The sequence below is a fragment of the Cricetulus griseus genome, chromosome 2, assembly GCF_003668045.3.
Source record: "Cricetulus griseus strain 17A/GY chromosome 2, alternate assembly CriGri-PICRH-1.0, whole genome shotgun sequence".
Taxonomy (NCBI): domain Eukaryota; kingdom Metazoa; phylum Chordata; class Mammalia; order Rodentia; family Cricetidae; genus Cricetulus; species Cricetulus griseus.
The window spans coordinates 63,841,237-63,868,320 of NC_048595.1; positions in this window are offsets into that span (position 1 = coordinate 63,841,237).

Below are 27,084 nucleotides of genomic sequence, written 5' to 3' on the forward strand. Positions count from 1 at the left end.
GCACATCCCCCAAGTCACAAGTGAATGACAGAAGCAATGTAGCAATTCAGAAAGAATGTGTTCCACCTGCTACAGGAATAGGGAAACCACACAAGAATCTCAGAAAATGAGCTACCCAACTAAACATCAACTTTTGTGAGTTTTTAATAAGCCGGGGAAACAAGGAGCCCATGACTTCTCATCCAAGTCCCCTGTACAGCTTTCAGAGAGTCCTTTGCTTAAACACTGGCCTCTTCCTGACTAAATATGTCATTCCAGCTCTGCTCATTCTGATTGTTAGCACAATGGTGTTAATCCGAGCATGGCTCACTTCAAAGTTCACACGTATCCTCCACATAAACAATTGTTTTTTTCAACCAGACCCATCAGTGTTTCCCCGTCAGCCCCTTTCAAGCATGGCGCCAGCTTTTCAAAATGTTGACAAGAGTTCCCCTCTGTTGCCTAGGACAAGCCATGGTTGTCCTTTTCTGAGCGTGTAATTGTCTCCTGGGGAGAGCAGACCCCCCTACCCTGTGGCCCAGCCACCTGCCTTTCCCATCTCAGCAACTGGTAGCTCAGACTTCAGCAAACATGAGTAAAAACTGGAAAGATCAGAGCTTGGAGGCAGAATGAGGTGATGAACCATCAAAAAACAGGACCAATTAATGCCACCCACTGTCATCTTTAAGCTGCTGCCCTGGAGTATGAGACCGCAAAGCCAGAAGGGCTTGCCTTTCTCTTTCTAGGGAGGATCAAACTGTGTCACACCAATGGCCGCCTTATGCCTTGTAAGGCAATGGTGCTCTAACATTAATTTCCACCAGGGAAACTTGTCAAATATGCAAATTTATGAGCTCCAACCTCAGAAGTTCTGATTTAATAAACCTGGGGAGAAGCCCAGGAACTGCATGTTTGACAAGCTTCCCCATGATTCACAGACAAGTGGCCTTGAACTACACTCTGTGAAACTGCTTCAGAGTCTTGAGAAAACAAAAGTCCTTCACCTCCCTAAGGAACGCGTCCAGGAATTTCAAGACAACATTCTTCGTGCCATCTATTCCTGAGGATATTTGAGACTAACTAGGACATTGCTTAACAATAAAACAAAATGAATCTGAAGCTGAGGAAAAGAGAGCCAGGTGTGAGGCACCCTCCCCCCAACTCCCTTCACCCTTGCATTCCAGGCCCAAGTTTCTTTTTTTTTCTTTTTTCTTTGGTTTTTTGAGACAGGGTTTCTCTGTGTAGCTTTGGAGCCTATCCTGGCACTTGCTCTGGAGACCAGGCTGGCCTCGAACTCACAGAGATCCGCCTGCCTCTGCCTCTCGAGTGCTGGGACTAAAGGCATGCACCACCAACACCCGGCTTTTTTTCTTTTTTCTCTCTCTCTCTTTTTGATACAGAGTTTCTCTGTGGCTTTGGAGGCTGTCCTGGAACTAGCTCTTGTAGATCAGGCTGGTCTCTAACTCACAGAGATCTGACTGTCTCTGCTTCCCAAATGCTGTAGGCTCAAGTTCCTTATAGCTAGCTTTCTGATGGAAAAACTCTTGTGGGGCTTGGAGCAGTCAGTTTGTAGCCTCATTGGCTCTGGGGAGAGGATGTATCTGGAATTAAGTAGCCTACTATTGAAGGGTGGCAGTGGAAGGACACTAACCTGAAACCTGCCTCTCAAACCCCTCATACTTGCCTCCTTTACTTTACTTTGAGGACTGAGACTCAAATCTGGGGCTTTGGCCATGGCTCCCAAATTCTCATCATCCCAATCATTTCCTTCAATACCCTTGATCTCACCTCTAGCTTGGGTAATGTTCTTGTTAGAGCCAGGAATCCCCTGGAAGGCAGAGAGAGGTGTGGTTACTGCCATTAGTGCCATTCACCATGCATCTCTAGCTCACTGCTCTTCCTTCCTACCCACTTGGTAAGATTATACTTTCTGGCTCCCTTATGAAATGAGTGGTGAATGGAATTTATGTGGGTCACTTGTTAGATAAAACATTTAATTGCTGAAGTAAGACCTAGGCAGTTCTCTTCTTTCAGACAGGGTAGCTGGCAATATTTGAGATGGTGACTGTCATATCTACCTGTGCTCCTGAATGACGCCAAAGAGCTGAGTTATTTGCTGATACACAGGTACATACTTTAGAAGTTATTGGCTGAGAAATTTCCCTGGCCCACTGACTAATAGACTGAGCAAAGTTAAGAACAACCCTCTCTGTCCTAGGTCATGATTCTCCTACATTTTCTGGCACTCTTTCTTGACTCAGTATCATGTGTGTTTTGACACTTCGGACAGTGTGTCTAACTGAAGAGCTGCCTCTCCCTGCTGAGTGCCTTGCCCTCAGCTCACACAAGACATCCAGAGTTACACTTCTTTCTCTTCATGGCACAGTGTTGCTACCCTTTCTGATGGAAACTCTTTTGGCCTATACAATAGCCATAGACATGGTTATCATCATAATTTCTAGAAGTTTCTTCATCACTACAGGTTTTGCCTAGAGTTTTGAACTATGTACAAGTATAACCAATTGTGTTGTCTCTATTTTTCGATATGGTAATGTAACTACTAGAAGTAATTCCTTTCCAACAGCTGCCTTGTCTACCTCGTGTTCTGATTGCTAAGGACAGTTGGCAAGTGAACCTCCTCGGATGCAGGCTTTGGCAGCTCACGTGACCATCTGGTTTTGCAATGATGACAAATGAAATTACTGCAGGTCCTGGAGCCTTGGTCCCTGGAAACCATCAACAGAATGACAGCTCCTTCTCTTCAGCTTGTAACAAGCTCTTCCAGGCAACTAACCACCAGACAGGGGCTCTCTTCCAGAATGCACAGTTTTTAATCTTATTTTGAAGAGTTAATTGTGTGATCTCAGTACTGGGATTATTCCTCATCAAGAATTCCAAAATTGTAATTCAGAGTAAAAGGATAATTATAATCCCAAAGATACAATGACATAAAAAAGGAAAAAAATTAAAGAAATGGCATGCTTAAACACCATGTGACTCATAACATACACACATATAAACAAATAATTTCTGACAATTTTTTTGCTGAAATTATAAAACATAAAACAGATTAGTTAAAAATTGATGCAAAAGAGGAATTTTGCTAGAAATGCAAACCATTATTCTTTTTTCTAATACACATTCACTTCTTGCATCAGAGCCTGGAAAAGTGCTCTACATGAAAAGCATGTTCAGTTAATACTTAATGAACTTGTATTTGATGAACTTAACTCCAATATACTAATGTAATATGTGATCCACTATAATTTGTGCTTGAATAGATAAAGTGGGGGTAGGTATGTATATTCTGAATAAAGAAAAAAAAGATTTGTACATTAACTATGAATGCACTTATTCTTCCAAACATATTTGTTGAGTGCCTACTATGTGTTATTAACTAGTCTAGGACTACAGATAAAACCACCAGGCTTATGATATCCATATTCAAATGTAGAAGACAGAAAATAAATAACAATAAGTAGGGTGATCCTATAAAGGAAAACAACACAGGAAAATGGGAGGTTAAGGGTGGGAACATCAGATATCTTCTCTTCGAGGAGAAATCTAGATGAACTAAGAATTAGACATGTTCTCTATTTACATAGAGAAAATTCTAAAAAGATGAAACAGAATGTTCAAAGGCCATGAGGTAAGGACTGTTTAGAGTATTAGAAAAACAAAAATTCTCAAGCAGAGTAAAATAAAAGATGAGGAATGTTAGAAGATAAAATTGTGAAGGTAGGTGGGAGTCATGAGGTTCTTGGATACAATCCATGGAGAGGACTTTGTTCAAAATGAAGGGAAGCCATTGGAAATTTTTGAGCATGAGGATAGTGTATTCTGCATTAAATTTTGAACAAAAATTTAAAACAAATCCTCACTTTAGGATGGAGAATCAAAGCCAGTTTGGGATACATAGTTGACTTCCAAGGTCCAGCTTTACTTGGTTATATGAGCTCTATTCTTCATGTTTGAGGTATTAGACAGATTTTGATTTTGATGAAAAGTGATCAATGGGGCCCTGGACACTCTATTCTCACATAGATTCTTGCCTTTATGTTACTACCTTTTGTCTGAAAACCTCACCAGAGGAACAGCAAAATAAAATCCAAGAACCAGGATGTCCTAGATGCTTCCAGAAGCAACTGGAAACATATATAGGCTCCTAGAAAACATGTAGGATGACAGTATCATTCTCCAGTGTCTCTACCCTAAATGTTCTAGAAAATGATGACAAAGGACTTTTGTAGCATATTCATTTTTGAGCACTAACCAAAGGTGAGCCTTGGGGTGTTTTGGCTTCTTGCCACTTTGGGTTGGTGCCAAGCCATTTTCAAAGGAAGATAATTTTTTTTATGAGGGCTTTCTCTATCCCAGGAAACTTTTTTTCTTCAATCACTAAGAACGTTGTAGAACAATTTTCCCAATACAGACACATGTTTGAGTCTTCTGTAAATTACAGAGTACCCCCAAGAGCTTTGCCTTTAGGTGAGAGGCCACAGGAGAAAGACATAGACATAGAAAGAGATAGACATAAAAGGAACTGATCATAAAAGCAAGTGAGGCCCTGGACATGGTGGTGACCTCTCCCCAGTCCCAAGTTGCAGCTGGTGCCACTTTCCCAGACTCAGAGTTTAGGATCTGCCTTCTCTGCATGATGGTTTTAAACAATCTATACTTCTCTGACTTGAGTTTTTCTCATTTGTTAAAAGAGAGGGAGATTGGGTCTGGCCTGGGGAGCCAAGTCTTTGATCCCAGTGCTCAAGAGGCAAAGGCAAAAGGATAATGAGTTCCAGGCCAACCTGGGGTACATAGTAAAACCCTGTCTTTACAAAGCCAAGGGCTGGGAATATAGAATCATAATGGTTACCTAGCATGTGAAAAGCTGAGGGCTTGATCTGAGAGGGAGAGAGAGAGACAGAGGGAGAGAGAGAGACAGAGGGAGAGAGAGAGAGAGAGAGAGAGAGAGAGAGAGAGAGAGAGAGAGGAGACAGAGAGAGATGATTAGACTAGACAAATTATCCATGATCACTTTGGCTTTAAATTCACAACAAAGCATGCAAACCAGCATACTTAAGAGTAATGACATCATCCTGTAAATGAAAGCAGATCAGAGGGAAAGAAGTGGGGACACTATAATTGGGGTACAATGCTGTGCTAATCAGTTCTCTGATAAAATGGAAAATAATTACATGTTTTGATTCTGAGGATGAGATGATCATCCAACTTATTCAGACCAAAGTGACAACTTGGGAAAGCCCACACAGCACCTCTGGTCTCTCTTTTAAATATAATAACGTTCTGTCTCCCATGTAACTTGAGCATCTAGGCTCCAGGCAATACCAGTGGTAGTTGAACTTATGATCCTTGAGATTTAAACTCTTACGAGCAGAGAAACAAAATAAACCTGCCTTACCTCCCTTCCTTCTAGTTGGGGCATTGCTAGGGAGCCAGTGCTGAGGCTGGCCACTTCTGCTTATGTCGAAGAGACTCAGCAAGGGCACAGGTTTCACAGCTTGGAACTCTTCCCTCCCTTCACTCTCACATGGTGGAGAACAAATTCATTCCTGAACAGCAGAGATAATGTGGAACACTTCGTTTCTGCTCTGCAACATGACAGAGTGATGGTTTGCAGTGTCCTGTGTTGTGTAGTCTGAGGGATGTTGGTGAATAAGAGGCAAGGCTTGTTTTCCTAACCTTTCTCACAAAAGTAGGGTCAGAGGAGAGGAGGGAAGAGGGAATGGAGAGTGAAGGCTAGAGATCTGGGGGAGGACTGTTGAGTCATGAGCGGCCATGGCTACAAGGCCCTGGAGCCCAGGAGCTTTGCTTCCCTGCCTTGCTTTCTTGGATCTCCATCTTTCCCTCAGAAGCCTGAGGTTAGGAAAATGTCTACTTTCTCATTCAAGCTCATGGTCTCTCAAATTCCTTAATGGGAATTCACATTTGTCTTCCTTATCTCTCTTTACCTTTGACAGTATGTTTCCAAACACAAGCTGGACCCTGATAAAGTCCTGTCTCCTGACAATGGTGAAAGCAGGTGCATGGCTCTCTGGAAGTGGGCAGGTACCCTGGCTCCCAATGGCTGAGACACAGATTCTCAGACAGCCATTGTGATTTATTGGAGAAAGCAGAAACCCCAAATTCAATTTGATGCCCCCTGGAGACTTCTGAGTGTGTAGGCTTCTGGGAAGGGGCCTCAGACAGAGAAAGGAAGTGCTTTTGGAGTACAGTAAGGAGAATAGGGAAACCACAGTGTGGAGGCACTGGCCCTAATGCAGGGTGTGCCCACTAACTCCAGTCAGAGCTGGTGCTCCCAATAGGAAGTGTTGAAAACCCCTGGACCAGAAGGCATCAGGGAGTTTTTTTGTAAGAGGCTTGGTCACACTACCTCACTAGCATTGACAGCTTGTCACAGACTCTCCAGGGTCTAACAGAGGTATGAGCAAAGGGTTTGCCAATGAATCGCCCCTTGCACTGCCCCTCCCAAGCCTCTGGGTTTTGAACAGAGGCTCCAGCATGAAGCCAGGGACACATGAGTGCTATGCTGAGGCTGGGCTCCAGAATCAAACAATCGTAAATCGAAGGCCCAGCTCTGCCTGTGAACTGGCTCTGTTATTTTTGGCAACTTGTTAATGCCCTTAGGATTTGCCATTCTTGTTATCCTGTGAACCAATTAAAATTAATCCCTCTCTTTCTCCATCTACCTCCCAAACCCATTGGTTCTGCTTCTCTAATACAGAGAAATACAAAATACAGAACCCCACTTCTGGTCACAGCATGAACTCAATAAAACTTTGTTCTCTTTAAAGATGTTTAATTTATTCTTTGATGATTTAATTTGTGAGAACAATGTATTTAAATCATATCCTCACCCCATCTTACCCACACTACAACTTCTACCACATACTCCTGCCTCATCAAAGCCTCAGCAGCTACAAGAGCCAAGCACAATGAACTGAAATTTACAAGACTTTAAAGTCAAACTATTAGAAGCAAAAAGTAGAATAATTATGTTTTAGACCTCCTGTCATTGTGACTGGACACCTGACACAACTTAAATTGTTTAAATATGTGTTAATTTTAGTTCATGGTTTCATAAATTTCATCACATGGATGAACCTGAAAGTCTTTTTGTGCCTGGGTTTGTTTAACATATCTATCATGTTCAACCATGTTATTGCAAATGACAGGATAGGATTTCTTCTTTTCTAAGATTGAATAATATATGTGTACACACACACGCACACACACACACACACACACACACACACACACACACCACACACACATATATATATATATATATATATATATATATATATATAGAGAGAGAGAGAGAGAGAGAGTCATTTTGTGTCTTCATTCTTCCCTTCCTCTCTGGGTGGGCACCTATCCTTCATGTAGCCTCCTCTTAGCCTCACTCCTCAGGCCTGAGTTCATGACCTCCCCAAACACCACAGCTGTGTGAACTCAGCCTCCTGAGCCCTGGGGGCCTACCACCCAGTGTAGGTGGGAGAGACTGGAAGATGTAGTAGTTGGGAAGGTCACTCCCAGGAGGTCACATTCTGTAGTGGAAGCCAGCCCCACCCCTGATTGATATTTCAGCAATTCCAGAAGGAACATTTGGAAGACACTCTGCCAAAGGGCTACTACTGATCTGCACTGGGCTTTGGCTGGGTCACATCAGGGGTTCTCTACAAAGTCACAGAAGCCAACGGTTGAGGGGAGGAAGAAGAAGGAAGAAGCCAAAGGCCCAGGGCACCTAAAGACCCAGAACTATTGTGTTTGGTACTGATATAGTCCATGGGGGGGAAATGGGATGAAGATCTAAGACTAAAATCTGGGGGTTTCTTACAAAGAGGTTTCATTTTGAAGTTAGACAGCCTTGAGCATTGTGATGTTGCTCTGTGTTGTGATCTTGAGCAACTTGCTTCTCTGAGCCAAACCTTTGTAAGATAGGATGGTGGTACCTTCTTTACTTGGTCTAAGAATTGGGGGAAACAGCATCAACATGGATGCTCACAGTCTGAGGAGCAGCCCTTGAGTGTGGGCTTAGAAGCTGGTAGCTATGAGGGGTATTTTGTTTTGATTCCCAGTGAAGGAGAAGGGGTGCAAACGCACACTTTGTGGTGGACTTCAGGGTCAACTTTACCTCTTCTCTGGTAACCCGATGCCCCATCTCCTCACAAAGGTGACACAAAAGAAGACATGCCAGGATGTAAGTCACCAGCCCACTTTCTCAGAGCATCTAGGTGGGCTCTCAGAGCATCCATCCTTTGGGTGGGCTCTGCTGTCCCTAACAAACACACCCAGCCCTACTTGGCTTCTACAATCACAAAGTGGTATGGCCCGCAGCCATGGGAGAGTTCTTTTCCTAAAGTATGTTTTCTGTATAAACACAATTGTAAAATGAAAGCCAAGTGTCAGTGATGGCCAATTGCACCCAGCCCAGCCCAAGGGTCAATGTGGAGGAGGAGAGGCCCTGGGTCCCATCATGTTGTCAGGATGCACAGACCCTCCTTCCCCCAGATTCACTTGGATTGAGCAATTTAGAAAGGGTCAAGGAAGAAAAGGCAGCAGGGAGGAGGGGGAGGAGGAGGAGGAGGAAGAAGAAGAGGCAGCAGTGGTGGCTAGGGAGTTATGCTTAGCTGCTCCCTCTTCCAGGCTCCACAGCCTTGCTAGACTCAGAAAAATAATACTCCTTCCACTGACTTGTCATTTGACCCATAAAATGTACTGCGGGGGCACTTAAGACTTCCCCTGGGGCGGCATCTGTGCACTTCAGATTCCAAAGCAGAGTTACTGACCATGGAGATGGCCACACCATCAAAGAGCCTGCCGGATGAGCTGGGTCCTCAGAATCCCTGAGGTCTGCAGCCATGGGCAGAAGTGTGGGGAGGCTCTCTAGCTGCAAGTCCATGGGTGGGATCAAGTGGAATTTTGGAAGGATAATTGTTGGCAACTTAAGCCCCGGCTTCATGGAGGCACAAGGCAGGATGGAGGCACCTCTGTGAGTCAGGAGACACTAATCCTGGGACTTGAGTGATGGAAGCTCTCTGCTCCCAGTGCCACTGTGGCTACGGAATTCCCTCTCTGACACCCTGATGTTTCTATCTGCCCAATCTTCCCTCCCCATGCCTACCACCATGGGAGTTAAGCTCTTACTCAAATAGTTGTCAAACACTGCTGCTTCTAGCCACATTTTGTGGTCCATGTCTCTCTTGGACCTGCTTAAAAACCTTGGTTCTTCAAGGAGGGTGGAGGGCAGGGGAGGACATCCAGAGGTGTGACAGGCATAGCTAGGTTCTGAATCCTTCCAGATGCCCTGTGGTCTCTTCAGAAGGAAAACTTAAGACTCACAGCTGCACTGCTACAAGCGTGGGGTGAAGCCACTGAGGGCCCCCACATATTTTCCTTGGCTCCTGCACAAGCTGTTGACATCATTTCAGACTTCACCATTCATGCTCTGCTGTTTAGAGCTTGTGGCCGTGTGGGGTGAGGTTCCAGAGTCTGGGGAAGGTCTGGTTGCAAATTGGGTGGTGGTGGTGGTGGTGGTATAGAGGTGGTCCCACTGAGTTTGTAAAAACAAACAAAGATGCACTGAACCGTGCCCTTCCTCCACTGGAATGACGGGCGAGGTGACCTCCGCCCGCTGCCAGTCCACTCCTCTAGTGCACAGGGATCCAGCCAAGGCTAGAGTGGCAGAGCCTTTGTTCTGGTTCTAAGATTGGGATAAATGATGACAAATGTTTGCTGCAGGTAAGAAAAGCAGAGGTTCCAGTAGCAAATTCTGTCACAGCCTTCCAAATGTCACTTGGGCCTGGGCCACTCTGGGCCCATCTGCCTTTCCCTGCAAATTCCACATTGCAGGAAAACCCTGTTAACAGTTCCCAGAGGCCCCAGAAAAGGAAATGGCAGAAGTCAGATGTGTAAATATTAGGAAACTGGGCATGTCCGTGGGTGGGAGCACTCTGTGTGTGAGGATTAATGGCTTCAGGCGCCAGCTCTTCTACATGGGACTCCTGTGAGGACAGCCTCTTTTGAGCCAAGCTCTCACAGCTCCACAAAAGCCCTCCATTCTGTGTCAAAAGGACAGCTGGGAAAGGGATCAGTAGTCTAGGAAAGTTTAAGTCAGATTAGGGAGAACCGGGTGAGGGTGCCTCTCGTCTATCCAGATGCCATGGCTATGTGGAGAATGTGGGACCCTTGTCCCCAACCAGGGACAAGGAGACTTAGTACAACTTGCCCAACCTCGAAAGCTGGCAGAGTTGAATATGAATGCCAGCAGTCACTGTACTCACACAGCTTCCATTGATGGCTTCTGTGCAGAGGGTCAGAGACAAGCCACTTTCTTCCCGCACCCATCTCTCACTGGGGATCTAAGCAGCCAATACACACTTCAGGGACAACTATCCCAGAACCAGAGAATTCCCAGAGACAGTTTTGAAAATGTTAAACAAGCAGTTCTTGGGGAGGGGGTGGCTTGTAGCGTTTGCCTATGTCTGTGGTATAAATACTCCCATGGGGCCAGTTTTAGACCACCTAGTATTTGGGGACAGTTTTTCCTTAGTCACTTAGATTTATTTACATCTTGTGAGCAGAGGGACTGACAGCTACTGTTCTGGATTATTTTTCAAAGCCTCCCACCCCCACATTCAAATCAGAAAACATAGAGTCCAGGTCTGCAGAAGATGGGGAGTATACCCGGTAGGAGGGATCACTCCTCACAGGGACTTCCCCAGGAGAGCTGCTAATCAAACTCCCTTTATTCGACTGTGTGGGGGGGGGAGAAATAAGCTTTCCTCACCATGAGACAACACGACTTAAGTTTGTTGGCACTGGTTGCCAGTATTGCTTACCCTGACAAATATAAGTAGTCACCACAACTGTCTGCACTTACAGATAAGGAAGTTGAGGTTTGCAGGTTCATGGATTAGGCACCATGGCTGGTAAATGGAAGAGCTGAAATCTATATACAGCCTCATCAGTCTCTAAAGCCTGTCTCTAAGTTTTGATGACTTTCCATGACAGAGGCCAGTGTGGCAAGGGTTCTGAGGGCTGCGAGCTTCCCAGAAAAAGAAAACAGTCTCCCTGCCACAGCAGGCCTGTTCTGTGGTGTCTACCACATTCTCAGGGAAGTCTGGGAGGGAGCCCTGCCATCAGCAGGTTCCAGGAAGATGGATTTATTGTAGTGTACACGCCACTACAGTTCAGGGCAGAACAGGGGTCCTCTTCCCCTGAAGAACTCCTATCCTGACAAAGACTATGTACTCAGTTAGACCAAGTGAGACCCCAGTGGCGATGAAACACTCACCACTAGGGGCTGCAATGTTTGTGACAATTTGCTGCAGCAGCATTTACCCTAGTTAGATGGGAGCAGCCAGGGTGCATAGCCAGGAGGGGACCCCAGGAAGTGCTGCTTGGCTTTGACTGCCTGCAGGTCCCAGTTAGCTTATAGATGTCACCTTTCAGGCATTTGTTCTGCACCTGATGCAGACATACGGCTGTGGTTGCTACTACTTACAAGACTGTCTTAGAAACTGACAAAGGATTTGTTGTTCTGGTTTCTGGATATGTTTAAAAGAACTATCTGACGAAAGTATTTGAACAAGGCCACATTTGGTTTGACATTTAATGAATCACCCATGTTGAAAAGGGGGGAAAAATACATGAATTCGGGACTGTCTTGAAAAACACCAACCATGGAAACTCTGCAGGGTGATAAAATGAATCTTGAGGGTGGGGGGAGCTGACTGTCCTGCCACTGATGCAGGTCAGGAAGTAACTGTGAAGTGTCTGGCTTTACCGTCAAGGTCTCTCTGAACTGCTATTCTCACTTTTTGGAAAAGAACACAATGAGGTTAAGTTCATCACCAGGCAATGGTGGCTAATGTTATAATCCTAGCACTCAGGAGGCTGAGGCAGGTAGCTGGTTAGTTGGAGGCCAGCCTTGGAGATATATATGTATGTATGTATGTGTATGTATGTATGTATGTATGTATGTGTGTGTGTGTGTGTGTATGTGTATGTGTATGTGTATGTGTATGTATGTATGTATGTATGTGTGTATGTGTATGTATGTATGTGTATGTATGTATGTATGTATGTATGTATGTATGTATGTATGTATATGGAAGATGCAAAGAATGAAAACGAAAGCTATCCTGCATACTAGAACATTGGGTCAGGGTTGAGTAAGGCAATACCCCCTGACGTCTTCCAGAATGTTTGAGATACAGACCAGCTTCTCAGTCATGGACCTGGGTGACAACACTCTGAGACTGTGCCCTGTGTCTCTCATCCTGACCCTCTAGAGGAACAGAACATTGGCTTTGTCCCTGGCCTTCTTGGCACGAGGATTTCCCACCCACTACCCACCCAGTAGATCTCCACTGTTCACAGCTACTTCCATGTTCCCAGAGGTTCTGACACAGACTGGAGAGCACAGCTGAGGTGTGAGTAGATGGACATAAAATAAGTAGCTGCGAGGCTGAGAGCCTGTCTGCTGAGCTCTGGAAAATACGGGCTTCACAGACCATTTCTCTCTCTGGGTCCTGCCCAGCTCCTCCCAAGCCTTGGCACCCCACCATCCAAGGGGGGGGAATGGTAACTAATAATAGACATCATTTCCAATAATAACACAGTACTCTCATCCTACTATAGAGTCAGAGGGATTAAAATACTCTGTATGAAAGAAACTGCTTGTTTCATGACTCGACCTTTGGCAAGCATGGCTACTGATCCCCAGCCGTCCCTGGGTTGGCCTGTGCAGGTGGAGACAGGGAAATTGCAGTCTTTGCATCACTCACTGGGGCCCCTCCCCTGTGAAACTCACCATCTTACTCCCTTTCCTCCTCTGTCTTGCCACCATTCTTTCCCAAACCTGCATCTGAGCTTGCTTCTTTTGTCTTAAGACCATTTGAGCATGTCCAGCCCAAGGCCTAGGCCATCTGAACCCCCAGGCTAGCTATGAATGGTAAACTTACTGAAAACCTTATCAAGTTTTTTTTTTTGTTTGTGTGTGTGTGTGTGTGTGTGTTGTGCTATTCTTGACCATGAAACTTCATAGATGAAAATGTTATGTTTGTTTTAATGTTGATGGTTGGATGTGCCTTTGGGTAATAAGATGTAAACTCCTGGCTGGATTGGTAAGGTGCTTGCTACGCAAGCATGAGGAGCTGAGTTCAATCCCCAGACCCCGTTTGAAAAATCCAGGCATCATGGCAAGTGCTTGCAATCCCAGCACTAGGGAGACAGAGACAGGTAGGCTCTGCTTCCCTGAGGCTCACTGTCCAGCCAGCCTAGCCTCTGAGGTGAGCTCTTTGCCAAGAGAGACAGTCTCAAGAAGTGAAGTGGCTCCCCAGGAACAAACCCTGAGGTTGTCATTTGGCTTCTACACCCATGCATGCATGCACTGTGACCACTAATCTCAGTTGTCAACCTGACTACATCTGGAATTAACTAAAATTTCAAGTCACTGAGGCTGCCTGTGAGGGATTCTTAGTTAACTGGATCATTTGAGGTGGAAAGACTCACCCTAAATCTGGGCAGCCTAAACCTTCTAATGGCAACCTATGTAAAGGACAAGCTGAAAAGAAACTTCTGCTCTTTCCCTGCTTGCCCTCACTCTGGTTCATTGGTGTTAGAGTCATGCTTTGGGTTCCCAACATACACTGAACAACAAATGAGACACTCAGCCTTGTGGGCTAAGCAACTCCTGGATTCTAGGACTTTCCACTGGGAGACAGCCATTTGTCGGACTAGCTGGACCACAGCCAGTAAGCCACTCTAATAAAACCCATATGTATATGCTATCAGTTCTGTTCTCTAGACTAATAAGATACACACATTCCAATAACAGTCAATTTACATGCATCTAAGTGGCTAGGAATCAAATATAAAAGCTGGTAAATTTTGACACATACACAACTATCTACCTCTTCAATATTCCCATATCTCCAAAAGTTCCCACAACCACCTGGGGTTTCTCCCTTCACCCATAAGCAACCACTAGTCTCATTTATACCACCATGGGGAAAGCTGTCCAACTTTGAGCTTATTTAAAGGAACCATACAGTAGACAGACACTCTTTGGTGCCTGTCTCCTTTCATATAACAGTGTTTTGGTGTTTGTGCAAGTTTTCACATATATAGGTACTTCATTCTTTTTCTTAGGTAAGTAGCATTCCATAGTGTGAATATGCCATGCTGGTTTTAGCTGCTACATCCTTGATCTCTTTGCAATTTTAATAATGCTGTTGTGGACAGTCTAACACAAAGATTTATAGTGGCACATTCTTACTCTTCTTAGGTAAATAATACTTGGGAGTAGACTTTCTGGGACATAGATAAGTGTGGAACATTCTAAGAAGTTGTCAAACTGTATTCCAGACTGGGTGTTGCCATCTGACACCCCACCTACAGCGCAGGAAATTGAACATATTGTGTTTTCCTGTCTCCGCTTTCACTGTTTCCATGCATGGGAAGACCCCGACTGCCACTTAACTCTGATCTCATAAGCCATCTTTGCCAAGGCACAGAATGTCTGAAACAAATAACAAAAAATACACCATACCTCAAACTCAACTGAAGTTTCTTCCCAATCACAGTGTCCAAAGGAGTGGAAGGAAAAACACTTTTTGCTGTAAGGATGGCCAAGAAGTGACCACCATCCCCTCAGCCAACTAATCACCTGGAGCTAAGCAAAGCTGAGCGGTTTTGTGGTCAGCTAGACAGCTGCCTACCAGCCATCAGACAGAGAGGATGGGAGGAAAGTACCAGTCTTCTGGGTGTATAAGCATCCCCACCTCATCAGGTGTTACAATCATCTCCTTTCTACCACAGAAACTGTGCCAGTGACACAATGTCCATATCTGCGATCCATATGGGATGAATTCCTCCTTCAGTCATACCCCCATCCTGTTTGTGGTTCCCCTTCACAACTTTGAAGAATTGTTTATGTGCTGAGCACCTGTCCAATATATGGCACAATCTCAGAGGACTCTGTGCTCTGGTTATCTTGGATCCTGAGGTTTGGCACCTACAGGAGTGTTTACTGAATTTTTTATGTTGGAAACAAGTCACATCTACCAACTTCTCCATCTGAACACACCAGTTATCTGCATGCTGTTGCTCCCCAGCTCAATAGCACAAAGGTGAGGCCATGAGCCACAGGATAAGACCACTTACAGCTGAGGCAGTAAAGTGAGAATACTTTCCCATATTCTAGATCTTTCTTCCTTCCATCACCTGCCACTTGACTCCGAATTTTCAAGGCAGGTACCTTGTACATTGTACCCTGAATGTCATGTGGAAAGGAACCCTCTGCTGTCTCTCTGATGAGATCTGGGCCCTAGCAATTCAGTTATCACACTCCATCTAACACTGTGTGAACCAAAGCAACTCAACTCACAGAGGGTGACCAGTCTCTTGTCCTCCCATGGCCTTTCCTCATGAGCCCTGAGGTAGCAGCTATGTCTCTGTCTTGCTACAAATTAAAAATAGTGTCTAGTTCCAGTATTCAAGGCATATGGTTAACTGACTTAGTAGCTTAACACGTCAATAAGTTTGCAGTTTCTTGGTTTATTGACCTGAGCAGACTCTCACTATGCAGACGAGGCATACTCTGAGCTCTCTTTCTTCCTATCTGAGCCTTCTTATAGGTGTCTATCATACCCAGCGTCCTTCCATGAGCTTTATATATTCTTCTGCACCATGTTTGATGATAAGCTCCCGAAATTCGGGTACTAAGTTTTCCTCTATGCTCTTAGTTTAGCTATTTGTTTAGTTAATAAATATTTACTGAGCATCTACTATAGGCCATGCATTATTCTAGGTGCTAGAGATAGGACAGTGACACAGAAAGAGCAGGACTGTTCTTAGAAAGTCTGTAGTTTTAGACTTGTGCTGTGACAAATATATGCGAACTGTGAGTTTAGCATGACTATTGTTGGGCTCATGGTTTCAGGGATTTCATTCCATGGTTGGCTGCATCTGCTGGTTTGGATCTTAGGAGAGGCCCCCGTCATGGTATCAAAAGTATGCATCAGAGGCTGCACACCTCAGGGCAATCAGGATGCAGGGAGAGAGAAGACACTAGAATCAAGAACATGTTGCCAGGAAATTCCTCAGTGACCTACTTCTGGTCTCTGACTTTTTACAGCCTCCTGATGATGCCATCACATTCTGAATTCATGGAGGGATTAATCTACTGATAAAGACAGAGCCCTCAGGATCTGGACCCCATATATATATATATATATATATATATATATATATATATATATATGTCCCCAGACCCAATTTTTATAAAGTTTTAAGCGCTGTGTATTTTTTCTGCACCCCCACTTGACTGCAATCTATGAAAAGTCAGGTATTTCCACAGAGCCCATCAGCTGGCAACCAAACCCTAGACCATGAGCTTCTGTGGGACATTTCTGATTTAAACCATATAAAAGGCACAGGAGTGGTGGGTGTTGAAACAGCAGGAGCAGAAACCCCTGCAAGAGTCTCTCAGATAGCATTGGCCTGCCCTTCCCAGAAGCTCCATTTTACACAGCATTGTGGGCCCTCACTGAGCTCTAAGCTCTAAGTTGTAGTCTGGCCCCTACAACTATGCTGCTGCAGAGCAAACATTTCATTCATGTTCATGGGAGCAGGAATAATGACTTCTACTTGTTAGGTTTCTGTTTCTGTGATGAAACACCATGATCATAAACAAGTTAGAAGGGAAAGTATCTGTTTAGCTTACACTCCCACATCGCTGTTCATCAGCAAAGGAAACCAGGATGGGAACTCTAACAGGACAGGAACCTGAAGGCAGAAGCTGATATAGTGGCCATGGAGGTGTGCTACTTACAGGCTTGCTTCTCATAACTTTATCAGCCTGTGTTCTTATAGAATCCAGGACCATCAGGTCAGGGTACCACCCACAATGGACTAGGCCCTCCTCCATCAATCATTAGTTAAGAAAAATGTGCTACAGACTTGCTTGTCTATAGCCTGATCATACAGAAGCATTTTGTCAACCGAGGCTCCCTCTCTGATGACTCTAGCTTGTGTCAACTTGACAAAAACAACAAGCACGGCTAGCCACCCCTGCAAAAACCCAGCAGCACACAATTACGATGTTTGCTGTTAAGATTATTATTAAAGTATTATTAAGAGCCCAGCAATTTTAAAGGATTAAGAGTTTGCACTTAATCTCTTATTCCTAACATTATTCCCTCAAACTAGTCATTGTCCCCTGTTCTGAAAGTTAAAATTCAGGTAACTCAAGTGACTGTCCTTGAAGCTGCCTGGCTGGCAGTAAGTGCCTGAACCAGCACTGGAATTTGTGTACTCTCCTCAGAACCACACTGTGACTCACAGGGCTTTTTAATGCCCCATATATTCTTTTTCAACAATGAGGAGCAACAACTACAGTCCACCTTCCTGAGAGTTGAGCAATTCATCCCCCTCTGCCATTTGCCCTGGCCAGCTCCACTGCCTGCCCAGCAGAAGGAAGGTGGGGGCTTGTGGTAATTACAGACCGTGTTGTCCTTTTCATTTATGTCTTCACAATCCAGCTTGACACTGTGTCATAAAAGTTTATGTACTGTGTTCTCTCCGCTCCTCACTAATATTCTCCCGCATTCTCCCTGGCCATCCTGAATCAATACCATCTCTCCCTCTCTCAATAAAGAAGGGAGCCATGAACAAGGCCCAAATGTGCACAATGACTATTTGCGGCAATTAGACGTCACTCTGAAAAATGGCCACACTGAAGGAGAGTGCACAAGATCTAAGGACTGGCACATCACTAATGTCCCCCACCAGAGACTCTGAAAATTGCATGGCTTAAAAAATATCCTCCATCCCCTCATCCCTTCTCTCTTTCCCACTATCTTGTCTTTCTTTCTCACCAGAGTAAGGAGAGGGAAGAGCATTCAAATTAGGGACCCCAGCAATCGATTTTTACTTGCAGTTGGTGGATTGTAATCAATGTTAATTAACCAGGTTCTTTTTCAGTCCAGGTTGGGACAGGAGAATAACTGCACAATATTTTTGACCAAGACAACAGATATTAATAGGGTTTGGTCAGTCAGAGGGCAAGATGAGGAGGAGGGCTGGTGCTGAGAGAAATGGAGGAGGGGAAAATGTGCAGGAGAGGAAGGCTGGGGCTGCTCTCCTCCGGTGGCCTTGTCTGTGACCTCAGCAGCTTTCTTGGGAGCCTTGGCATGGAGTCTCAGCTGTTTGCATGTCTTTAAGCAAGGAGCAGACTTTCTGTCCTAGGTGGGGTACATGCCATCCATAAACAGTTCCCACAGTGGAATCTTCATGGTGGAGATGGTGTCTATGGCCACCTTAAAGCACAGCTCACATCTGGACACTGTGGCCCAGTGAGAAAAGCAGGGAATTTAATTCAGACAGTACTTTCTGGCTGTGGAGTTGTCCCTTGGCTTACTCATGCACCATTATCAGGACTATGGCCTCAGCATAAGACTGAAGAATGCTTCTACACAGAGGTACACTGTGACATACCGGGGGAAGCAGAGGGAGGAAGATCCCTTCACAGTCTCACTGCAACATGTGCTACTGGCCTGGGTCAGACAATGGAGGGATCAGACAGTTAGTTATTCATAGGCATATGGTTTTAAGAAAGTTTTGAGGAAAGAATGGGATCATGAAAAATCTGAGTCTCCTGCTTAATTCATTTCAGTGAGAAGTCCTTGAAGGTATACCAGTTGGCTGTTCTTGTTTTGTTTTGATTTGATTTGTTTTGTTCTTTGTCAGATCCTGAGTTGTCTGGGAAGAGGGAACTTCAAATGATAAAATGCATCTATTAGATGGACAAGTCTAATATAGCCAAGTATATGGAGGCATTTTCTTGATTAATTACTGATGTGGAAGATCCCAGCACACTGTACACAGTGTGGTCCCTGGACAAGTAGTCCTGGAGTGTACAACAAAGCAAACTGAACAAGTCAGGGATAGCAAGTCAGTAAGCAGTGTTCCTCTATGGTTTCTGCTTCAGATTCTGCCTCAAGGTTCCTACCGTGCTTGAGTTCCAGAGTGTTGCCTGAAAGTGTAGGATGAAAAAGCCATTTCCTCCTCATGTTGCTTTTGGTCATTGTGTTGACCACAACAATAGAACTCTGACTAGGACAGATGGTTATTAAATCCACTCTCAGATTTCTTGGTGCTCCAAAGGCATCTGCTGCTCTCAGTCTTGAGTGTGGGTGGCACCTCTAGCCCTCTCACTTCCAAGACTGGCCAATAAAGAAAGGTAGCAACCATCCCATAGGTATGATTGATGTCCACTTGAGCACGAACAAAAAGATTCAGCTTGTCACACCAGGTGTCACCATTTAGGTTCAACTCTCTAAAGCCTGTTCAGCACCAATAAGGCAGTCACTGGGGCTGCTACTGGCATCTGGTTCTTTCTACTTCAGAAACTGATCCCGAAGACCCTCCCTGAGAAACACCTCCGACTCCCCCACCCCCTTTGCAGTTTGGAGATTCCAACTGACATTTCTGTGAAGTAATAATTATGAAAAGAAGGAGGCAGAATTGTGTCCTCCATTTGACTATGCTGCAAAGCATAATGTGTGGTGGGTGGCAATGGAGACTGTTGATACACTAGTAAGATAAGATCCTGGTGAAGTGTGGTGAGTCTCTCATCTGATAACTGGTATCTTTTGAAAAGAGGGAGACAAGTAGAAGTGATAATGGGGTATGAAGGAAAAAACACAGCCCTAGAGAGAAGAGAAGCCAAGAGTAGAGACAGAAGTTGCACTGCTACAAACCAAGGACTATCCAGGTTGGGAGAAGCTGTGGGAGGTAAGAGTGTTCCTCTCCTGGAACCTTTGGGTGGGTCTACTGTCTACTGGCTCCCATTGGAGCATGTCATGGGATTTGCAATGCTTTATCTCAGCGGCCCAATGTGACAGAAAGACATGGCTTCTTTTCTAGGATGAAGCTATGGTCTCTGTACTGGGAGCGGAAGAGGAAGTCTGCTCTACCCAAGGAGGAAAGGAGGTCTGTGTTGGATCATCTCAGCAAATGCTTGGAATATACATGGATCAGGACTAAACTAGGACCTTGTGGTCCTTCTGCTAAAGGGGTCCCAGAAGCTGGAGAAGGATATTCCCAACGGGTGGTTGTGGGAGCCTTTAAGTAAGGAATCTAGGGGCATCATGTTCAACCTTCTTATTTCACTGAGAAGTGAAGCCCAGGGAAGCCATTCTGGACAAGCAGGGAACTGAACAAGCTCTCATTCTTTCCTATAAATCTCTATGTGCTGTTGAAGTGAATGGTTTCGTGTCTGAGGCCCCAGGCAGAGGGAACACGGCAGATCATGATAACAGTTTCTTATTTCAAGAAACCTCACACTTGAAGATACTTTGAAGAATACATATTTTTGAGACTAACTAAATATTTGGACTGTGTCTTCCCATCCTTTCTTTCCACTCTAAAAGCAAAAACAAGTCTCTGTAATTTGGTGAAGGAATTGAGTTGGATGAAAGAGAAACTCTAACTTGGTAACCACATACAGGACAGTGTCCCAAAGTCCTCAGTTCCGACACACATCTTTGGCGGTATCCCCAAATTTCCAATGAATCACCAAGAAAACAGAGCCAATCCCCTCCAGTGAACTTGTGGTTGCTATGTGAAAAGGTCACTGTGATCCATCCTCTTCACACCACAAGCTAGCAATTTAAAAAGCCATGTTAGCATGAAATAGGAAACCATAGAGAGTTCCTCCACACATTAAATGGTAGGTAACTACAGACAGCTGTTATAGACTGCATATACTTGTGAGGGCCCTGAGGTATGACATCAGGCTTTATTTTATGGCTAAGTGTCTGTGTACCACTCTGACTTCCTTCCCAACAAATCAGATAAGAGCCCTGTTAAGTCATCTTTCCATAATGTGTTTCTTATTCCTGAGTGTCCCTTAAGCTTACTGGAGAGTCTGATGCCCTCCATGCTTTAGTGGCTCCCATCTTCTCCAGATATTTCATTCCTAGATATACAAAGCATGATGGTTCATCTTCATTGTCAATTTTGAATCATCCAGGAGACATGCTTCTGGGTTTATCTCTGGGTCCCACTGAATAAGTGGAGGGGGGCTGGTGAGCACAGAATCTCCCTCTCATTGCTTCCTTGTTTCTTTATATATGAGCAAGCTCCCATTACTGCAGCTGCATGCCATGCCTACCATATGCCTCCTGACATGATGAACTATATCTCCTGAGCCCTAGCCAAAACCTTCACCAACAAGAAAATTAATACATGGGGCATCTTGACATCATTGCCTAGTTAAATCTCTAACTTTGGTCGTATGTTCACATACAAAGACTGTTGTAATCCTAGCTCCTTTGAGGCAGTTACTCAAGATGAGCTGACACAGCTTACACACATGTTGTTGTAATTTTAAAAACACCTCAAAGAGAAGCCATGCCATGAAAGGAGGCTCACATAGGAGGTTTATTTGAAGAGGCAAGAGAAGGGGCAGAGAGGGGGACAGAGACCAATCCCTGGGGACAAGAGTAGCAGAAGAGAAAGAGAGAGTAGGAGAGAGGGGGAGAAAGAGAAATAGACAGGATGTGGGCAAGGCCTACTTTTTAAAATGGAAGGAAGAAAATGTGCACAGGTGCCTGCAGTTGAGGTGTATCTTGTCAGGACCCCAAGGGCAGGCCAGTACAGATGCCTGAATACTAACATTAATCTTATAATTTAAAATGGACCCGAGAAGAAAATCACACCATGCAACAAGGCTCACATAGAAGGTTTATTAGAAGAAAAGAGAGAAAGAGGAGAGAAGGGGGCAGAGGTGGGGGACAGAGACTGGTCCCTGGGAAGAAGAATGGCAGAAGATAAAGAGAAAGAGGAAGAGAGAAAAAGGGGGGGAGAGACAGAGAGAAAAGGAGACAGGAGGAGAGCAGGGCCCTTTTAAAAGGGAAAGTAGTGAGTGAATGTACACAGGAGGTGCTCTTAGTGGCTGCAGCTGAGGATGTATCCTCTCAGGACCCCAAGGGCAGGCCAGTACAGATGCCTAAATATTAACACATGTCCTGAGCCCAGTGACAAAACTCTGGATACACTTGGAGCTTTACTGCTTTTCAGGCTAACTCTCATGCCTACCCCAAAAGACTCCACCTTTTCCCTGCAATCTTTTCTGACTTCCCTAAGTATCACTGGGCTCAAGGTGTGCACAAAGGAATGATTGAAAATGTTCATGCAACCCTGATTCTAGCAGAAACAACGCCTTTGGAAAGCTAAAATACTCACCCAGCAGGATACATTTCAAGACAGAAGTACAGTGTGATATTATGCAGCCAAGAAAGAGTAGAACAAGACAGATTGGTGCAGAATGACAAGAGATAGAGTATGAATAATATGATTCTGCCACATAAAAATGAAAGTTTCAGCAGGACGTAGTGGTGCAGGCCTTAAATCCCAGCACTTGGGAGGCATGTGATATTGAAGCCAGCCTAGTCTACATAGTGAGTTCCAGGACAGCCAGAGCTATATAATAGGACCCAGTCTTGAAAAAACAAATACATAAAAGAATGTAAGTTTCTATATACATATATAGCTGTAAGTCTACAAGAATTCTTAATCATGCAGATCTCTGGAATTGGCGGTCAGAAATTGAAATATTTTTACTCCTCTAATATATATTTTCATGCCCATGAACTGCTTTGCGATTTGAAAGCACTTCTACTTTAAAACAAATAAAGGATTTCCACCCTCTTTTGTTTAGTCTATAGGAATGTGGAAGGTCTGAGTGTATCTGACACACCTTTCCCCAGGTCAGGCAGCACACCCCTTCACCAGTCAAAAATCGTCTTACACAAGGGTGTGTCCATAGATCACAGAGCACTGATGTAGGAAGTCAAAATCAGTCTAAAATGAACCAGAAACCTTAATGTAAGTACAAAGAAATACTACCATTCTTGATATGGGCAAACTCTTTCAGAAATGAACCCTAATATCAGGAATTAATGGCTGTGATCACATGAAAGCTTTACATAGGAAAGGAAACAATTAATGGAATGAAAAGATAGCCTACAGAGTGTGTCAGAATCTTTGCTAACTGTCCCTCTGGCAAGGAATTTGTATCTAGAAGTAGGTGGAGGCCCAGCTCAGCTGCAGCGTTTATCTAGAGTAAGTGGAGTTACTGCTCAGGGATAAGATGCTTGCCTCAAAGGCACACGACCCGGATCCAATCCCCAGCACTTCCAAAAATAAAAAGTTGCTAATTGAATTATAAATGAGCTAATGAAACAATCCTCAAAAGATGAAGCACAAGTGGCAGATAGACATGACAAAGTGTTCAACATCACTAGCCATCAGGGATATGCAAATTAAAACATTGAGATTCTAACTCATGCCAATCAGAATTGCTACCATCAAGAAAACAAATAACAGCAAATAATGGCAGTGATGTAAGGGAAAGGGGGCTGTTATGCACTGTTGATGGGACTATAAATTAATCCAGTTATTATGGAAGCCAGTACAAAAGTTCCTACAAAACAAATAGAGCTATCACCTGACCCAGTACAGCATTTCTGGGTATACACGCTAAGGATACTAAGTCAGCATACAACAGAGACACCTGCTCATCCTGCATACCTGTTAGTTACAGCACTGTAGTGTCAACCTAGGTGTTTATCAGCAGATGAGTGGATAAAGAAAAGGTAGTACATTTATACAGGGGAGTTTTATCCAGCCATAAAGATGGATGAAATTATGTAGTTCCCTGGAAAATGGATTCAACTGGAGATCATCATATTAAGAGAAATAAGTCAGACATGCAAAGATAATACATTTTCCCTCATCTGTGAGTCTTTAGATTTTATATAGCTATATAAAACCACTTATATATACATGGTGTGAAAGCAGAAGGGAGACAAGGGGAGTGGAGAGGCTATGAGGAGAGAGGAATGGGGAGGGTGGAGGAGAGGATGGGAGCATAAATATGGTCCAAGTACATGGTACACTTGAAACAGCCTTTCTGTGAAACTGAGCACCGTGCGCACCAACTAGACACCAATGAGAAACTAAAACGGAAACCATACTTTCTGCATGTTGTAGGTGCTCTTGACACAGGAGCATATACCTGCCTCACCACTCCCTGAACAGCCCCGTTGAAAACATCATCAGGTTCCCACGGAGGCACTGGGCCACTGGGATGCAAAGCATCGAGGACGGGTCTGTTGACTCTCAGCCAACCACCACTTCTCCTTGACTTCAAGGTTTTCAAATGTTGTCTCTGGGAGACATTGCGTTATAACCAGGGTCGAAATCTATCACTGAGACAAGAGTCGCTCGGCTGAAAGTGGCAGTGAAGAAAGGCGGCTGCACCGGCCTGGTATTTACTTCTCCCTAGTGGGCTGTTTGTTGGACTTGGTGTGAATAATTTAAAGTTCTGAGCTGTGTACTTGAGCATCAGTCCCACTGCTGGGTGAAAAGCACAGCCGGTAGAGCCCTTTGTCCTTCTAAAGGACAGAGCACTGGATGCCAAGGGCCCTCTCAGAAAACAGCAGCTGTGTGCTCTCGATTCTTTGCAGCCACACTTAATAGCAGAAGTTCAAACACAGTGATGTCTGACAGACCAGGAAAGGAAGATGCACTCTATTACTACCCATTGGTAATATCAAAACACCTAATGGCTGCACGACATCAGTGTGGGGGGGTCACTTCTAAAACCTACCCCCACACCCGGAGAATTTAAAAATGTTAGTTCCATCCATATTAAAATAGCCTTTGAGAGGCTTGGCTTTATCAAATAATCTGTGGGGTTGTGATCTGTAGAGAGAGAATACCTTAATATTCTCATATACAAATCACTAAATCTGTCCATATGGTTGGCACAGCACAGAATAGGGAGGGAGTAGAGAACTACCCCCCAGGAACTGGGGCAAGCCACAGTGGTCAGCATGAGCAGAAAGTGTAAACGTATGGACTTAGGGATGCACCAGTGATTGTCAAAGTCTCAGTGGGCCTCTGCATTGGAAGGTTATCAAAAGCTCCCAGGAGACCCGAAAATGCTGAGCGCTGTGTGGGATTTCAGAGACAGGGGAAGTCCCAGGAGCTATGAATCAGATTAGGCCAAGTGCTATTTCCAGTGGGAAGCCGTGAGAGAAGAATAGAACAGAATAAAACTGGTGGTACAAAGACAGGTGACAAACTGGGATAACAGAAGTAGACAGAGCGGTTGATGACTTCAGTCCTACAAATATTTGTGGGGTGCATTTCTTTGTAACAGGGATCAAGGACTCTCTGGGGAGAGGGGAGCAAACTGACAATTTTGAACAAAATAGATTCCCTACCCTTACAAAGCCCATACTTTATGACGACAGATAAGACAATTAATACCAGATGCTGCTGATGGGAGCCAGGTGCAGGCCCCAGTCCATCAGTCCAATAAAAAAGTTCTGAGTTCCTAATCCACTAGGAAGATTTGGAGAGAGAAAAGGGAGGAAAGAGAAGAGTTTGAACCGGACTGTCTGAAGCCCTGAGAAATCCTCCACGCACATCGTTTCAAGGGCAGAGGGACGGTGCTCCCTGGGGTGTCTGCCTCCTCTCTGCCCTGCAGGTTTGTTGCTGGATTCTCTCTAATGCTACATGGTCTTCCACAGAGATGGCTGCAGCATGCCCAGTTAATGCTTTCAGCTAGGTCACCCCAAGAAAGATGGGCATGACTCCTCCTAGAGGATTCACTCCTTGAAGCCCCAAACATTTTCTCAAATCTCATTGGTCCAAGTCAACATAACACTTTTAGTGGTGGTGTGTCCTAGCTGAGCCCTATGCTAGGCACCAGGAATAAACAAAAGTCCCTGTGATAGAAACTGCACATCTAGCATAGAGAAACCTTTATACTCAACTACGGCACTGTCTACTCTTAGGGCACTCAAGAATGGCATTGAGGGAGAGAGATGAAGGAGTGATAGGAGCTGGTCAAAGGGCAAGGATAGACTGGTAGAGAAGAATTCTAAGTATAGAAGATTCCATGAGTCCTGATCAGCTTCTGTTTTGGGCACTGTTGCTGAGACCTTGTCAAATTAGCTGGGAACCTAAGGATCTGGGAAGGTTGTAGAAAAGGCAGAGGATTGAGATTTTTCTGTGAGATTGTGTCTCCTAGTAATGTCAGAAGCTACGTTCATAGACTCTCACCAACATGACTGCCTAAGAAAGTGAGCCAAAGAAAGACAACACCAATGAACACACCAAAGTGAATGGGGGAGAAAGCCCATAAGGCCTCAACCCTATACAAGGAACATGGGCAACTGAGGAAAGCTGGGATTCCCAGGGAAATAGTCTTCCCAAGGGGGAAAACATATCAATCTGCTGTCCAATACTAAATGGCCAGCCCTGAAAATATATATATATATATATATATATATATATATATATATATATGCAATGTTACACATACTGACCAGATATTATAGGAATATATATGTATGCACATGTACATATATTCATGCAGTGACAATTAATGAAAAAAAGAGTTCTTGTATTTGAAAGAGAGAAAGGAGAGTTTATTGGGATGGGTTGGGGGTTGAAGGAAGGGAAGAGAGAGGGGAAATGTGATATAAATATATTGAAAATTTAAAGGTTTTTTAAAAAGCTAGGAAACAGTAAGTACTCATTAAATTGCAGTTTCCTCTCTGAACTGTGAGCATGAGATGAAAGCTAGCAGGGCCTTCACCTGGCAGAACAGAGGAAGGCCTGCCGTGCTGGCTACAGCCCTTGACTCTGACAAATCCAGACGCCACTTTATGCTTTCAGCACCAATCTGGCACAGTCAGATGTTGGTGGACCCTTGTCGGTTGGTAAGATTTTGCTTTTGTTTGATTGAGTTTGCTCTTTTTTTTTGGGGGGGGGGGTTTTGTTGTTGTTGTTGTTGGGTATTTTTTATTTGTTTCCTTGTTTGTTTGTTTTGTCTTACACAGCAAACACAGAACCTTGAATTTGCTAAGCAGGCCCCTCTACCATTTACATACACCTTTAGCTCCAGATCGTGCTTTTTGCAAAAACATCACACTGTTGTGTGGTAGAGGAAGATGAAAGACAGGTTAACGAGAGTCTCTGGAAATACAAAGGTAAAAG